Source organism: Delphinapterus leucas, chromosome 1, assembly GCF_059928025.1.
Source record: "Delphinapterus leucas isolate spDelLeu-1000000601 "Yukka" chromosome 1, BTC_Dleu_Yukka2, whole genome shotgun sequence".
Classification (NCBI taxonomy): Eukaryota; Metazoa; Chordata; class Mammalia; order Artiodactyla; family Monodontidae; genus Delphinapterus; species Delphinapterus leucas.
The window spans coordinates 139,954,079-139,970,921 of NC_143129.1; the positions used below are offsets into that span (position 1 = coordinate 139,954,079).

The window sequence follows — 16,843 nt, forward strand, 5'->3', positions numbered from 1 at the left end:
ATTAGCATGCAAGCTCCACGTGGCCAGGGGTTTTTATTTGATTCATTCATTGCACTAAGAACTGTGCCTGGCCAGAATAGGTGATCTATAAGTATTTGTTGGATGGGACTTCCCTGGTGGTCCAGTGGTTAAGACTTTGCACTCCCGATGCAGGGAGCATGGGTTTGATCCCTGGGTGGGGAACTAAGATCCCACCTGCCACACGGCACAGCCAAAAAAAAAAAAAAAAAAAAAAATTTGTTGGATGGATCATCGAATGAAGTAAATTAGATTTTGTTTCTCTGAGCTATTTTTACCCACAATATTTCTGATACCAAATATGTGGGTTCCTCACATCAATCAATTCTCCAACTCTGCAGACACCAAGTGGGAGTGAAAGCTGCAATGGAAGCTTTTTGAAGGAAATTCAAATTTCATAAGATGGCCTAGAACTGCAAGGTCGAACTTGGGTGGATGTCTCCAACCTCACCTCAGGTCTTGCTCACCGTGCTGGCTGTGCTGCAAACGCAATGGCTATGGTGCTGTTGACTGAACGTGGCAAGTTTGCCCCTGCTGGGGGGCCTTCCTGCCTCTTTCAGGAGTGTGCTTCTGAATCTTAGACTGTCTGGCTTTTTCATATGACTTAGGTCCTCTTCAAATATAATCTTAAAGAGACTGACTTGGGCCACTCTTGGCTGAAACATTCTACTTCTCCTCAACACCCTCTATCTTCTTGTCTTCATAACCCTTCATAGCACTTAGCATGGCCTGAAATTATATTAATTTATCTGCATCCTTGGTTACTGTCTACTTCTTCCTTTGGCTCTCACCTCTACTCCTCCCTCATGAACCTAAGCTCTGTGAAATCAGGGTCCTTGGCTTTCTTATTCATTGATGTGTCCATAGCTTTTAGGAGGACATTAGCTAAAGGTTAGTTGAAAGTGTACACTTATTAAATGTCTATTCTGGTGAGGCACTGTGTATCTAGATCTTGCCTCATTTGATGCTAACAAACATTCTGTAATGAAGGTCTTATTATCTAAATTTATAATGAGGAAACAGAGGCTCAGAGAGGTTAAGTGACTTTCCTAAGCTAGTAAATGGCTTAGCTAGGATTTTAAACTTGCTTTAACTCATGAATAAGACCAGGCCTAATCCTTGAGGAGCTCACAGCCAATAGGCAGATCTTCAGCATCAGTTCATGACAATTTATCTTGCTCTGATGACTTTAGGGCCCTGTAAAACCCTGAAAGCTTGCTTTCTCCACCATCAAAGATAAATTCAATTATAGTCATGACATTGTGCTTACAAAGGCAGGAAGATGGATTCAGTGATGTATGGAAAGATTGTTCGTATTAATTTTTGAAGCAAACAAAATTACTGCCAGCTGTATGACCTTGAGAAAGACCCTTCCCCTTCCTGGGACTCACTTTCCTTATTAGCAAAATAAAGGGGTTGGATTCGATTATTTCTGAAGTCTTTGCCAGCTCTGCAATCTGTTGGTTCCACGTGCATGTCTTTTTTTGATTAACTCTCAGTTGACAAATGAACCAGTTACCCCCAATGGTACATTTTATTAGGTTTTTGTTTTGTTTTTTTAAACTAGGTTTACTCTAAGAGGGAATATACCCACTGTGTTTCCCCAGCAAGGTACAGCTTCATTCCAACTCAGTCATGCGATCATGGCAGAGGGGAGAGGTTCCACAATAGGTAAGGCTACCTACCACTGTGATATTTTGAAGTGTGGTCCTAATACATGGCCCGACCACTAAGGGGCTGGGTCCTAAAATGAACAGTTGAACGACTATTCATCTTACTTACATGAGTTTGACTTGGCTCCTATGGGTTTTCTCAAAGCCAAAATATCAAGCTTCTTACTAAAAGCATTAGATTACAGACTTCAAAACTGCAAGCTATCACCCATCTAATAATCTGTTATTGACTGAAAAAGAAATGGTCCTACTAATATTTCTGGCTGAGAATATAAGGTAATGCAGTGAGCTATAAAAGTAATACTAATAACAATAACTCAACAACAACAATAATAATGGCAGCTAACATTTATTGAGTACTTACTACGGCCCAGTATTGTACTGAACACTTTACCTACTTCATATCCCCAGTTGAAAGATAAGGAGACACACAGTTTCGGAATTCTATTCTTAACCATTCACTGTGGGACAAAGGCTTTGGTGATATAGAGACCATAATTCAAATCCTAGCTCTGCCACTTAACACTGAGTCTCAATTTTAAAAATGGGAATCTTTTTTTTTTTTTTTTTTGCGGTACGCGGGCCACTGACTGTTGTGGCCTCTCCCGTTGCGGAGCACAGGCTCCGGACGCGCAGGCGCAGCGGCCATGGCTCACGGTCCCAGCCGCTCCGCGGCATGTGGGATCTTCCCGGACCGGGGCACGAACCCGTGTCCCCTGCATCGGCAGGCGGACTCTCAACCGCTGCGCCACCAGGGAAGCCCCAAAAATGGGAATCTTAATACCTATTTTATAGGTCTATTGTTATGGAATAAATGATTAAAACTATAGTTGTTGTTACTACTACTACTACTACTATTTACCCATCAACTGAAACAAAGCTTATTTTCCCAGAAACTTCATTAAAAGTAAGCGTTAACATGTATTACTTGGGTGTATGTTTCAGGTTGGCGGGGTAGGTGGGCTGGGGAAGGTGGTGGGTGTCAATATTCTCATGCCTCCTTATTATCATTTCCAGATGATTACTCCTCCATCAGCAAGCAAAAAACTCACTCTGAAGTTATGCCACCTAATGATAGAGATATAATCATACTCGGCTCCCCTGCATCTCAGTGCTGTCATCATTAGCCTCTTGCTGCTGTTAAATGAGGCTAAGGCTTAGATCTGAGTCTCCCCATCCATCTGGAGGTTTGTCATCATCATGTAAGACTTCAGCCTCTGTTTACAAGACCCATCCAATACTTGAGTCCTGTGTTTTCAGAGTGTTTCCAATATTCTAATTGCCACTTTCTGACTTCAGTTGCCCATTAATCCAATTCTCTCGCTTGCCCCATCATTCGTATCAAATGTCCCCCTCCACCTCATGGTTATTTCCAGAATCTCAGTCCCTTCCTTTTCTTTCAATCCATATACCTCTTCTGACTCTGATTTCTTCCATATATAGGGGTGAGTCCCTCATCTATTAAATCAAACACATCGATCAGTAGGAATCACCACTAATTCTCTTTTAGTTGCCAAATTCAATTGGTGCCTCTAATCCACAAAATTCTTTAGCCAGGATATGCTTCATTTATGACTGCAGGGGAGAAACTTTGTTTAGGATGGAGTGGGCCAACAGGAGACTGCAACTTGAGAAAACGCAACATCTTGAAAGCTCTCAGGGTCTGAACACCTTGGAAACTTACACTTCCTGCTTCAACATTAATTTTGTATTGGGAAGATTCTTTGGCCAACAGATCGGGAACCATAATTGGCAGCAAAGAATCAAAATGTGATGGTATTAACATTTCCTTATGTTCCACGTGTGATGGGTTTATTTTATTTTACTCTGATGCAAAACCGAAGATTCCACTACTGCACAGAGACCAATATATTACAGGGTAATGAAAAAGTGGTGTGGGACATGCAGGACATAATGACTGAGCTTCAAGGGATGTTGGGTAGTCACTAATCAATTTCTCTGTGTTTAGGCTGATAAATAAACAAATTATCTAAGACACATCTATCCTGCCCTCCATACTCTTTAAAGCTCCCTGTTTTGGATCTCCAACTCTCCTAGACTACAGCCACATTAGAAGTAGGGCATGCACACACTGGTCTAGCCTTTGGGGCCGGCCTCAGACTGGTTTATGGTGCAGAAGAGCCTTTGGCTAAGCCAGAATGCATTTCGAACCAACAGCAGGAGGAAAGAGACAAGCAGAGAGGTTGAGTCTGAAACCAGGAGTTGGGGAGGCCAAAGATGGCACCAAAGCACCAAAAGCACGAGAAAGGCTGGAGGGAAACTGGGAAGGAAGGAGGGAGCAGAGGTCAGACAGAGTGAGGGGACAGCATGGAAGGCAAGTCCAGGATAAATCATCACAGTGTCCTTTTAAGTTGGTTTCTAATCTTTTTTTGTGTTCCCAAAGCTCCCTGGTTTCCCTCTATCTTAGCACTTGGCACACAGTAGGATAAATGTCTGTTTACTTATATGCCTCTTTCACTAGACGGTGAGAGCCCAGAGGATAGAGGTCATTAATTTTAATCAGTATTCCCAGCAATTGATATAATGTGACTTTTCAATAAACAGTGTTGAGAGAATGAAAGAACGAATGAGTAGATGGATCAATGAATTAATGAATGATTGAATGAATGAATGAATAAATCAGGGGTAGGATATCTGTATAAAGCAACTTTGGGATATCCCTCAGTTGTACTTTTTAGTATTTCCTAACTGTCAGGTCAACCTGTTTTTTATTGTCAGATGTCACATGGTTAAGATCACGGGCTCTGGATTGCCTAGATCAGAACCTTGGCTCTTCTAATTGAATGGCTTAGGCAATTTAATAACCTCTTTATGCCTCAGTTTACTCATCTGTAAAATAGAAAAATAGAAATAATTACTCATAGAGTTAGAAAGATAAGAGAAAAGGCATGTAAACCATCTAATTTAGTGCCTGGCACAAGTAATAGCTTAAAAATTTGTTATTTTTATAATTATTACACCCATCTGCACCCCAGGATTACACAGGATCTTGTAATGTGTTCTCGAGTGCTGCTATTTAAAGACAGCACTTCCTAACCTTCTCCTACATGTAATATGCTGCCTGGGCAGGGGAGTGACAAGGAGCGTGGAATGAAGGAACCATGCAACACTGTATGCCAGCTGATGCTTCTGGTTAATGGGCGGAAGAAAGATGAAAAATGAGCAGAACAGGGGCTGTAGGGAATAGAAGTTGTAGGAGCTTGTAGGTTTAGAAATGTGGATTTTATTTCTGGGTTGGACTTCTAGGCCTTTTACATAAAACAAACAAAGAAAACAACACCTATGTCAGCTGTGTTTATGAAGATGAGCTTGCTCTGGCTTTCACAAGACATAGGGAATTCAGTCTGCTTCCCTCTGGTTGCTAAGTTATTGACAAGGCACATGATGTACTGGAAAGAAAACTGATCTGGAAATCAGGAGGCTCTGGTCCTGTACAAATCTGAGTCTAGGCTCTGCAATTTTGAATGAGTGGCTTCCTTTCTCTAGATGCTAGTTTCCTCGTCTCCAAAATGGGAAGTTTGAATCAGATAATGTTTTATTATTCAACAACTAGTTATTGAGTACCTACCGTGTGCCACGTGTTGTGCTAGGCACTGCGGATACGTCAGTGAACCAGACAGCTCTGATCCTTGACCTTATGGAGTTCAGGGTCTATTAGAAAAACACAGGTGCTATAAGAGAGTGCCAGAGGGAGACAAAACTAGTCCGGGGGCTTAGGGAACTATCTGAAGGCTAGAGAGGAGTTGGACAGGTAAAGAAGGTGATGAAGAGGGTGCCAGGCTAAAGGAAATACACATTTGAAGGCCCCAAGTCAAGATAATGTGGCACATTCAAAAGACAAAAAGAAGTCCAAGATGGCCGGAGTAGATAGAAGAGGGGAAAAGTGGTAACAGACAAAGCTACAAATGAAGGCAGGAATAGATTTTGGGTGGCACGTTAATATCACGTTAAGGGTTTCCAACATTATGCCAAAGTCAAGGGGAAGCCATTGGAGAGTTTTAAGCCAAAGCCATCCTATTCCAAGTTTGTGAAAGATCACCTTGGCTGATGTGTAGAGAACGGGTTAGAGAGTGGTAAAGGTGGAGGCCATTCAAGAGGCCCTTGGAGCAGTCTGGGCAAGAGCTGATGGTGGCTTGGACTAGCATGGTGACTGTGGAATTAAAGCAAAGTGGAAGAATTCAAGAGACACGAGGTAGAGTTTAGAAAGAGACCAGGAGAGACCAAAGTGGAGGGAAAAGAGAGGCTGGGTTCAGAATGTCCTTGAGGTTCTGGCAGGAACGATTAAGTAGATGTGGTGCCCTTGCCAATAGTGCCCTGTCCTAAGCTAACGCCAGTTTTGCAGGCAAAGGTGGAGATGCTGAGTTCAGATTTGAACATGTTTAAATTGAGATGCCCGTGAGACTTTTTAGGTGGAGATGTCATGTGCACAGCTGTAGAGCTGCTGCCATATAAATAGAAAATGAATCCTTAGAAGTGGATGAGATGGACAAAACCTGGTAGAAGACCAACGGGGAATGCTAGGTAGAGGAGAGAGGACAGCTGGCAAAGGATGTGGAAAGCAGCATTTAGAGCAGTGGGAGGAAAATCAACAAAGTATGTTGTCAGTGGAAAAGTGTTTCCAAATGCACTTATCTACAAAACAGAAACAGACTCACAGACGTAGAGAACAATTGTGGTTGCCAAGCGGGGAGGCGGGGTAGGGGAGGGATGGATTGGAAGTTTGCAAATGCAAACTATTATATAGAGAATGGATCAACACCAAGGTCCTACTGTACAGCACAGAGAACTATATTCAATATCCTGTAATAAACCATAATGGAAAAGAATATGAAAAAGAATGTATATATATGTACAACTGAATCACTTTGCTGTACACTAGAAATTAACACAACGCTGTACACCAACTACACTTCAATAAAATAAATTTAAAAAAAACGTGTTTCAATGAAGGGAGTGCTCCACATTGCAAAATACTGCTAAGGGTAAAGCAGGGTAAGGCCTGGAAAGCCCTTTGCGTTGTGCAATGGCCTAGGTTAGCATTAGTGACTTAGACTAGCATTATTTTAGTGGATCTGTGGAAGTGGAAGCTAGATCATCCTTGGCTAAGGAGGAGGGAGATGGTGCTAAGAAAATCATGACAGTGAGGCTGGCCGCTTTTTCAAACATTTTTGCCTGTAAGAGGCAATAACTTGAGGGGCTGAGAGGTAGAAGAGGGGATTTTATTTTAAGATGAGAGTTTATGGTAGCACTGCCCAACAGAAATAAGGTGAGTTACATAAGTAATTTTAAATTTCCTAGAGGCCATTTAAAAAAGTGAAAAGAAATTGGTGAATTTAATTTTAAAATCTTTCATTTAACCTATTATTAATAAGATAGTCTACGTTCTTGTATTCATGATAAATCTTTGAAATCTGGTGTGTCTTTTACACATTTCAATTTGGACCTGCCACATTTTGAGTGCTCAGTAACTATATCTGATGAGTGGTTACTGTATGGGACAGCACAAGTCTAGAGCAGGTTGAAATGCTGATGAGAGAAGGAGTCAGTATGGAAGGAGAGGCTAAATATGCAGGGAAAGGGATCAAATGGACTATCAGAGGCAGTGGGAGACGGAGGAGCATCTGATGATAGGTTGGGCATCAATCTCTCCACTGTAACAAATGTAAAGGAGAAAAAGGCAGCATCTGGGTGGAAGCAGTGGTGTGCTGATAAATGCTCAACAACTGGCTCTATCAAAACACAAAAGGTCCTGATGTGTAGTGTTTGCCGATTTCTGTGGTGTAAAGACTTCCGCTATGGCTAATTTCAAGCTGCTAATGTGATGTCACTGAACGTGGAGCTGGGCAGAGATGCCCACAGTTGGCTCTTGGGAGCAAGTGTGAGCCAGCTCCAGCATTCCACTGGATATGAGGAATGTAGGTTTGACGGCAGATGTCCTTCTAATGGCCATTATTTTCTTTTTGAGGTAGTTGGTGGTTGAGAATAAATAGGAGGTCATATGTCTGAATGTGAGAGGAAAGATGGGGCTGGGAGTTGGGGAGGTTTGATATGATCACTGCAGAAAATGAGAAATTAATCTGACACATTAGTCTAGTTCCTGTGAGAAAACAGATGGACACTCACACTGGGTAGTGGATGTACAGCTTAATAAAGGGTTTGTTGAAAAGAAGGTTCAGGAGAAGACTAGCAACAGTGGGGAACCATTACCACCTCCTGGCCTGAAGAAGCAAGGGTAGGGAGTGATTCCTACCACCCGAAAGAAGATGGGAAGAGGGAGAGGACCACATGCCAGAATTGTGGCCTATGGTCTAGATACATGGTACGTGGATCAGCTAAACGGTGGCAATTCAGCAAGGACGGAGCTGGGGAAACAAACAGCTTCATTATCCTCCAGGCTCCTTCTGGTGCCCAGTGGCCAAACCCACCTAGAACCTAGAGGATGAGGGAGGCTATCTGGGGATCATTACTACATAATGTTAGAAGCCTGCCTTATTGTTGTATAGTATTTCCTTATAGTGTTCAGGGGCCTTTAGGCACGCATAAGGTAGAAATCTGGATTCATCTGGATTGGGATTTGGTAAAAGAAGAAAATGGGAAAAAAATGAAATGGCTGTAAAGAGACTGGCCAGGTGGGAAGAGAGGAGTATGAGGAAAGTAAAAAAGTCTGACAACAGCCTTTCAAAGTACACATCAACTCTGTTTTAGAGACAAGGCAACTGGAACGAAAGCAGTTGTGCGGCTTGCCTAGGAAGCAAGGTTAGTTAGCGAAGTTGGGAGATTGGTCTGCCTAGCTTGCAAGCAGCTTCTGCCCTGCCGGTCCACCTGCAAGCTACGGAGTGCTCTGACTGATCTGGGGAGAGGGGTTACATTTTCACGTTCCTTTAAACTTTTCATTGAAACTGAAGCATTTTTGGAATTTTCCTATCCTGGATACATAAACTCATGCACACTGAAAAGCTAGGATGCCCTTTGGATTGTCATTACAGATGCTCATCCCCAAGGTACAAGCTAAGAGGGGGGTGAGGAATGTGCAAGGGTGTCTTTTGTGAAATAGAAGTGAAGTCAAGTTCTCAGGCATGCTCTCCTCCCCAGTCTGCATCTCCTCTAGGCAGGAGCTGATGAGGTCACTTTCTTCCTTACACCTAGTGGGATGGGCAGAAGGGGCGAGAGAGCGCCATATGACTCCCCCTGTGTGTCTGGTACACAACTATAACCCAAGCATATCCCCAGGGGCGTGGCATGTGGCAAATGCTCAGTGATTACAGGGTAAATGGAGTCTTTCAAGGACCATATTTTCTGTGTTAAATATTACATGATCTGACAGCAGGATATAAGATTAGAAATCAGAGTTCTCTGATTGCAAAGCTGGGAACAGTACACATACAGCACTGGAAATAGCTAGGTTGGAATTCCTGCGATGTGACCTTGGAACCTAATCTCTTTTGGCCCATTTATGAAATCTCCTTCTTTGTAAAACTTGGCCAATACCTAAATGGGTAGTTGTAAAGGTTAAATGAGACCAAGGGTGCAAAGCTACTGGCACATGCAAGTACTCAGCAAAAGCCCATTCTTCCCACTTTCCTGTTCCTCTCTGGTCCTTCTACTTTACTTAACCCTTTCTTTCATTTCCCTGAATTATCCCTTTCTTCTGACACTGTATTCCATTGACAGAAGACAGTGGTGGTTTTCCTACAACTTCCCAATCATGATTACTCTAGTTCTGTGTTGTTTTGTTTTGGTTACTTTGGGGCCTTGGTTTGGGTCTTGGTGACCCTGGGTGACCATTCTGTGGAAACCACAGCATTTTGGATCATGGCTTTTTTCCCATCTTTGAATAAACACCGAAAGCTTTCTTTACCTTTTCTTCCAGCTCTCGTTTGCCATCTGGTGCCTGGTTTGGCTGCATCTGTGTTTGCTTAATGACTTGAGGCAAAGGCTGAGTTTACATATGGGAAGAAGGAGAGGGCTTTGCTTGATTTCTTCCATATGTTCATTTATTCATATATTATGATTTTTGTAATCTCACCAGCACAGATCCCTTCGGACAATCCTTACCCTGTTCCTTGGAGACCTGCTTCTTTGTGTGTCCAGCTGGGCGTTTCTGTGAGAACACGTTTGCAACGCCCGATACCTTTAGCATAGCTCGGAGTGGCTTTTAGATGGGTGCAAAATCAATGTTCTTGAAGGTTCTTCTTTTTGAATGGAGGAGGACTATTTGACTTGGGAGATTCTGTAGAAAGAGTCAGGAGGCCTGGGGGCTAGGCTCTGCTCTCCAATGGGGTGAATTCAAACAAGTTCTATGACCATTCTGGCCCTCAGTTTGCTCATCATGTAGCCAAAGGCTTGGGTTGGGTTTGCTTTGACACCTGAGAGCCTCCCAGCACCCAGCATTCCCGCTCCTGTTTCTTCATCTTCCTCTGGTACTGGGTCTGTGGCTCTTACAGATGAGTACGTGAAGTCCTGATGTGTGCGTTTCCTCTTCTTAGCTCCCAGACAGAGGTATGTATGGGGGAAAAATGCAACAAAGGCATCCCATCTTCTGCATAATGCATGAATGAAAAGGGTGAATTCTATTTCTTGTTTTGTAAAAAGTCACCATGACTTCTTTTCCTGCAGTATACTTGGGACTCAGATTAGTGTGATGGAAAGAGCAGACCAGGGTTTGAAAGCTGCCTCCTTTCTACCAACCTGTGGACCTGGGCAGGTTTCTTAATTTTCCTAAGTCTTATCTTCCTTCTCTGTGAAATGGGAATAATATATCTGCCTCATAGGGATTGCGAGTAGATAAGTAATCATTAATTCCTAGCCTGGTGTTTTGCATAAAGCAAGTGTTCACAAATGTTGGTTACCTCTGCGCCCAGTGGCTTCAGGGGTGAAATCCAGCTGCTGAATATGCTTCAGAGGAGGAAACTGACGATACTCAGAGAAGATCACAAAACCAGCTGGTGTCAAAGCCAGGACTAGAATTTGGGACTCCTGACTCCCGGGCTGCAGATCTTTCTTATGAGCTGAAGAGCTCTGGGTGGGGGAAAAATGGGAGGGCTGGTGAGTGGAAGAGAGTACCAGCGGGGCCAGAAATGTGTATGGGGAGTGGAGGAGGGCGAGTGGAATACTTTTTGTGAATGTCCTCAAGTCACTCTGACGTTCTCTCCCTCCCCCCACCCTGTTCCTCCCCCTCCCCCTTCCTGCCTAGTCTCTGTGGTTGGGAGAGTGAAGCCCAAAAGGACAAAAAATTCTTGGCACGAATGTTTTGGATGCAGCCAGACGGACAGGTGAGACTGCGTTTGATAGTTTGGGCAGAAAAGCTTTGCTAGTTTGTTTGCAGAAGTCAAATTCATCTCTGCCAGGTAATCAGGAAGTGATCTGTCAGGTTGCAGCAAGTAGAGAAGAAGAAGCGGTCTTGTCCACAGCCTCCCTTCGGGCGCCTTGCTCAGAAGCATGAGGCCGAGCAGCGGGGCAAGGGAAGCTACGGCTGCCTGGAACTGTGAAGCCTGCACCTCAGACAGCTGTCTCCTCAGATCCTCCCTCTCTCTGTCGGAGAGCTGGCCGAATCTAAGAGATGAGGGCTCCCTCCTCCCCCAGGGACTGGTCCACTGCCTCTTGCTGTGTATGGCGTGCAGGTATGAACGATATGGTATGTATGTGTGTATGCATCCTGTGTGTTATGGCTTGGCTGACATTCAAAGATATGCTGGCTTTAGCTGGGTGAAGGATGGGGGAAACATGCATCCAGCAGAGGAGAGGACCACATGGACGAAGGAAAAATCACACATTTGAGGCATGAGAAGGCCAGCCTGTCTGGAGCAGATGGAGCGCAGGCAAGGGTGAACGAGACAGAGCCGAGAGGCAGGCAGTCCCCACACGGCCCTTGCTTGCAGTCTCCTTCCCTGGGCCGCAGGGAAGCCAGAAGTGTATTCAGCCTGGCAGGGGCCAGGTGCATGGGTCCTGGGGGAAATTAGGGCCGTGCTGCTGGACAAGAGGGACGCACACAGATATAGGAGGCGCTCAGGAGGCTTCGCTGATGGGTCAGATGGGGGCGCCACGGAGCAAGAGTTGTCAGAAGTAACTCAAGAACTCTTAGGCTTCTGGGCTTAGGCATCTTCCCATTTAGGTGGAGGCAGAGTGAGGACTGGGACGGAGGGCCGCCTGCACACAGCCTGCTTCTTTAGATCTGAAAGGCTCACTCAAGGTCATGGGGTAACGGAGCCGCAGAGCCTCAGCCCCGCCTCCTGTTCAGAGGACAGCAGCCATAAGAAAAGAACATCAAGAGAAATAATGTTGCAAAGACTCCTCACAGACCTGGCCAAAGCTTCCATCAGTCAGTCATGAGGGTTTGAAGCTCCATTATTCAGTAAGAAATGGATTTGTAAGTGCTGCAAGATCTGGCACCTACTCCTGTGAAGGCCCTTTTTTTTTTTTTTTTTTTCCAAAAGCAGCAGAAGCTCTAGACAACCTGGGAGTTTAAGTGCAACCTCTGGACACCCAACACAGTGCCTATGGCTGAGACCTTCCCAAAAAGGCATCTCTGGGTTTCCTTAGGGTGGTGAGGAGGAGATGGGAGGACAGGAAAATGCGTGTCAAGATAGAAGACATGAGGCTGTGGAAAATGCTAGTGTCCTTATGCACAGACATCTTGGAGCAAGAAACTACGGCTGCCTGGAACTGCAAAGCCTTGACGTGGGGGTGCACGGGGTGGGGGCCTCCACCCAGGAGTGAGTGTGAGCACGTTCGGCACAGGGAGCTCAGCAGCTTTTCAAGGCTGGAATGGCTATGGGGAGGCCAGCTTTAAATCGGAAAACTGGAAGGAAATGTCCTCCGCCCCCCACTCTCTCACACATCCCCACCAGATTCCTGCTTAGGGACCAGATCTTACTTCTGCTCTTGTGGAAGACATGGAAATAAGAATCATCACCACTCCTTAAGCACTCCTTAGGAACGACGGCTAACATTTTTTGGTGTCATATGCATTTGGCACCATGTTAAGAGTGTACATGCCTTATCTCATCAATATTTGCAGCAACCCTGTAAGATCAGTGTTATCATTATCATCCCTATTTTACAGGGGAGAAAAGAGAGGTAAACAGAGGTTAAGTAACTTGCTCAAAATCACCCAGCTAGTAAACGGCAGATCCAGAATTCAAGCCCTGGAGCTAGAATCCATGTGTTTAACTCAGTGGTATATCAAAGGGCAGGGTGGCGTGAGCCATTCACCTCGGGTGTGGACAATGTGGGTGGGGGGGTGCACTGTCTTTAGAGAACTAAAATATAATAAGGAGACTGGTTAAAAGGTCCGTCTGGTTTTACTATCACATGCACTGGCAATATGTCTGTGGTCAAATCTCCCCTCCAGGGCAAACTCTGCCCCCCTCATAAGCTAACTGTCTTAGAAGGCAGGAATCACTAGTCACATTTATGGATCTCAAATCCCATTTAAGCACTCCTATCACACCCTGTACCTCTCCTTTAAGCGCTCATAACGAGTATATTGGTTATAAGTACAATTATTTCTTTATTCTCTGACTCTGTCATTGGACCAACAACTCCTGGAGGGTAGGGACTGTGTCTACAGGTCATGCTGAAGCACAGGGCTTAGCTTGTTGGTGGTGCTCACCCAATAAATATTTGCTGAATGAATGGATGGGTGAAGAAATGGCCAATCTAAAATGCCACCTCCTGCAGGAAGTTTTCCTGAAGGGAAGAAGGACCCAGCTCTTCAGAGAGGAAGGCAGTGTGAGTGATGCTGGCAGAAGCTGTGATGCTGGGCTGGGACCCTCTTGCCTCCATGGCAGCCCAGGAAGTTCTCTGCCAGGTATGATGAGTGTGGGTCTTAGTATAGCTTTGAGCTGCAAGGAACCCCAATTCCTCCTTATGGAATCACCCTTCCCAGGAAGAGAAGACACCCCTTTTGAGACTGATATTTGAGAACTAATAGTTACTGGATCTCTCTAAGGCCAGAAACTATTTATACTGAGGCATAGACTTTGGATTATCTTTAGGACTTCACAATCCTTGATGAGGATCTAAGATATTTAAAAAAAATCCCAGTATGTTCCTTAGAGAAATTTGTTTCTGGCATGTTTCTCACTTGCTAGATAAATAACTCTGTAAACATCTCTATGACCTGGGATGTTGTTTTTACTTCAAAATGGAAGCATGTTGGTTTATAAGTTCATTAAAACTAAGACAGGGGCTTCCCTGGTGGTCCAGTGGGTAAGACTCTGCGCTCCCAACATAGGAGGCCCGGGTTTGATTCCTGGTCAGGGAATTAGATCCTGCATGCATGCTGCAACTAAGAGTTCGCATTCCAGAAGTAAGAAGTCCCTATGCTGCAGCTGAAGATCTCGTGTGCCGCAAGTAAGACCCAGAGAGAGAGGGAGAGAGAAAGGGAGAGAGGAAGAGAGGGAGGGAGGGAGGGAGGGAGGGAAGGAGGGAGGAAGAGAGAGAGAGAGAGAGAGAGAGAGAGAGAGAGAGAGAGAGAGAAGGAAAGAAAGAAAGAAAGGAAGGAAGGAAGGAAGAAGGAAGGAAGGAAGGAAGAAAGAAAAAGAAAGATCATGTAAAAAAAATTAAGATATATTTTGCTAAAGCACTATGGAGTCAGCATCCCCACAGCAGGTCACTTCAAGCCCATTTCCTTTGTAAAACATCCTCGATATCATGCTTTATCATGTCCTCCTTTTTTATCTTTTAAAATTTTTTTTGTATTTTTCCCCTAAAAATAAAATGATGTTGCAGGCAACCTTTCTGGGTGGTCTACCCGTGAGACAAGAGTTGCCAGGTCTCCTCTGACAGATGGGTCATGGCAAGGTCAGTCCCCATGTTGGACACCCAGGAGGGAGGCTGTGTGAACTACACCAGGAGGGGACACACCAGGGGCATAGGTGCTCGAGTGTTACAGCTGGCTATGGGCAGGAACCAACGGAAGGGCTCAGAATTTAACATAGAGTCAGGCAAAGATGAGGTCAGATGAAAAGTCTCCTGACTCCCAAATTCTACCATGATAGCTTTGAAAATTTCTGTGATATTGGAGGAAGAGCCTTCAAAAGTAAGGTCCCCAGCAAACAGGTGACACCAAAAGCTTGATCATGTTTATGGCTCACTACCTGGAGTTTTCATCCTATAAGAGTTTAATTAAGACAGTATCTCCAGAAGACAAATGTTTGCCCATTCATTGTGTTTAACAAGAAGGGATTAGTGGAATAGTCAATATACTGGAAGGTATCTTTGTCATATCAACATGATGGAGATGCCTAGAGCAGGTCCCAAAGGGGTGGGACACAGGAAAGAGAAGCGAGCATAGAGGGAGCTAGTGGCAAGAAGTATTCTGCAGCCCTGGCTATCCTAAGGAGTAGGAGAGAGCTAGATCCCAAGGAGAGTGAGCTTTGGAAGTATTTTTTCTTTTTTCCCGATAATCTTCCTTTTCTTTTCCCCTGTCCCCCTTCCTCCCTCCCTCTCTCCTCCCCTCCTTCCTCCCTCCCCTTCATATACATTTATTGAACATTTACTATCTGCCAATCACTGTTTTAGGCTTTGGCAGTTACTGCTGAACAAAATCAGCACAGTCCTCACCCTTGGGAAACTTACGGGGAGTCTTACGGGGAGACAGACAGTAAACAAATATTCTCAAAAATATATACCAATGCATTACACTAAGTACTATGGAATGGAAGCAGAAGGGGCTACAGGATATTACGTGAGTAACGCTGGCTTAGATTGGGGGGGATCGGGGAGTACTTCTCTCAGGAAGTGACATTTAAGCTTATGGCTGAAGGAAAAGGAGAACCTGGGTCAAGAAAATGTTTGTGTGTTGGGGGAGGGGCAGAATTACAGCCACGGGAAGAAAAGAAATAATAACAATGATAGCAATGACAACAACAATAGATAAAGCAATATTGAGCAGTTACATGCCGGTCATTATTCTAAATATTTAATAACTATTTATTCATTTAACCCCTTACATCAACTTTCTGAGGCAATTACTGTTACTGTCCCCATTTTTCAGATATGGAAAATGAGGCACAAAGTAGTGAAGTAACTTGCCCAGCCAAGGTCATATAGCTAGAAGGTAGAGACACCTGGATAAAACTCAGATAATCTGTCTGCAGGAAAGGAAGACCTGGAGAAGGGAGATGAAGGAAAGGCAGAGGGCTGAGATGCAGCAGTGGCAGGGGTGGAGGGGGAGGGCATCCCAGGCGCTCAGGGGCCATGTGATGGGTTCTGAAATTTTTCCTTAATTCCATAGTGGAAACCCATTGCAGAGTTTTAGGGGAAGAGATCTGCACTTTCCCACACCCTCTCTGGTTCCAGTGGGAGAGCAACCTGGAGCATGAGAGCAGTTGGGAGAAGACCAGTCGGGAGAATCCAGTAGTAATCCAGGTGGGAGGACAGCCCTTTGCAAGAAATAACCAACTAAATAATTAGCCACCTAGCTGAACTTCTTAATGCCTTCCTTCCCTTCAGTTCTTTCTTCCCCTCGTTCGCTCTGTCTCTGCTGCTCTTTCTGAACCACCCCTCCCCCCTTCTTTGAGCAGAAGGTAGAGGACACAGTAATAAGACTCCCTCCCTCCCCACACACACACCCTGCTGTTTGCCAAGCCACAGGCAGGCTTTGGCATTCCTCCATCTTCTCCAGGGCACCCTTCCTGCTTCCCGATCAGGAGCATCCTCTTCCGTGCCTGCATGCTGAGAGGGAGCAGCTGCCCTTATCCAGAACAACTCCCAGCTGTTCTCCCAACTTTTCTCAAGTGTTTCTTGGTGTCAATGCCTCTAATTAGTTAAAATAGGAAGGGGGGGTGGTAAACAGAGGAGCAAAAGAGAGGCCTAATTTTAGCTGTAGCCAAAAGAACTTCCCCCTAAATATACTGTGAGCTCAAAATATTTAGCTAAGCGCATACGGACCAGGCAGGGATAGGATTTAAAGAGCTACAGAAGGAACATTCAAAGGCCAAATGGGACAGCCCCCATCTTCCCTTACGACTGGAGGGAAGAGGAAGGGAATAAAAACAGACTGGGTCCTTACTCTGTGCCAGGCTCTGTGCCGGGTGCCGTGAGTGCATCAACTCAGCCTTTCATCTCCTCACAGCCAGAGGATGATGCAGGGACTAGGTTTCCCTCATTTTACAGCTGAGGAAACT

The 16,843-nt window shown here is 44.8% G+C and overlaps 1 protein-coding gene across 11 annotated transcripts in view; it reads right to left on the minus strand.

Annotated features, from left to right (window-relative positions):
• Positions 1 to 16,843, minus strand: part of FGGY (FGGY carbohydrate kinase domain containing) — a 418,604-nt gene that overhangs the window by 20,760 nt on the left and 381,001 nt on the right. The window lies entirely within an intron of this gene.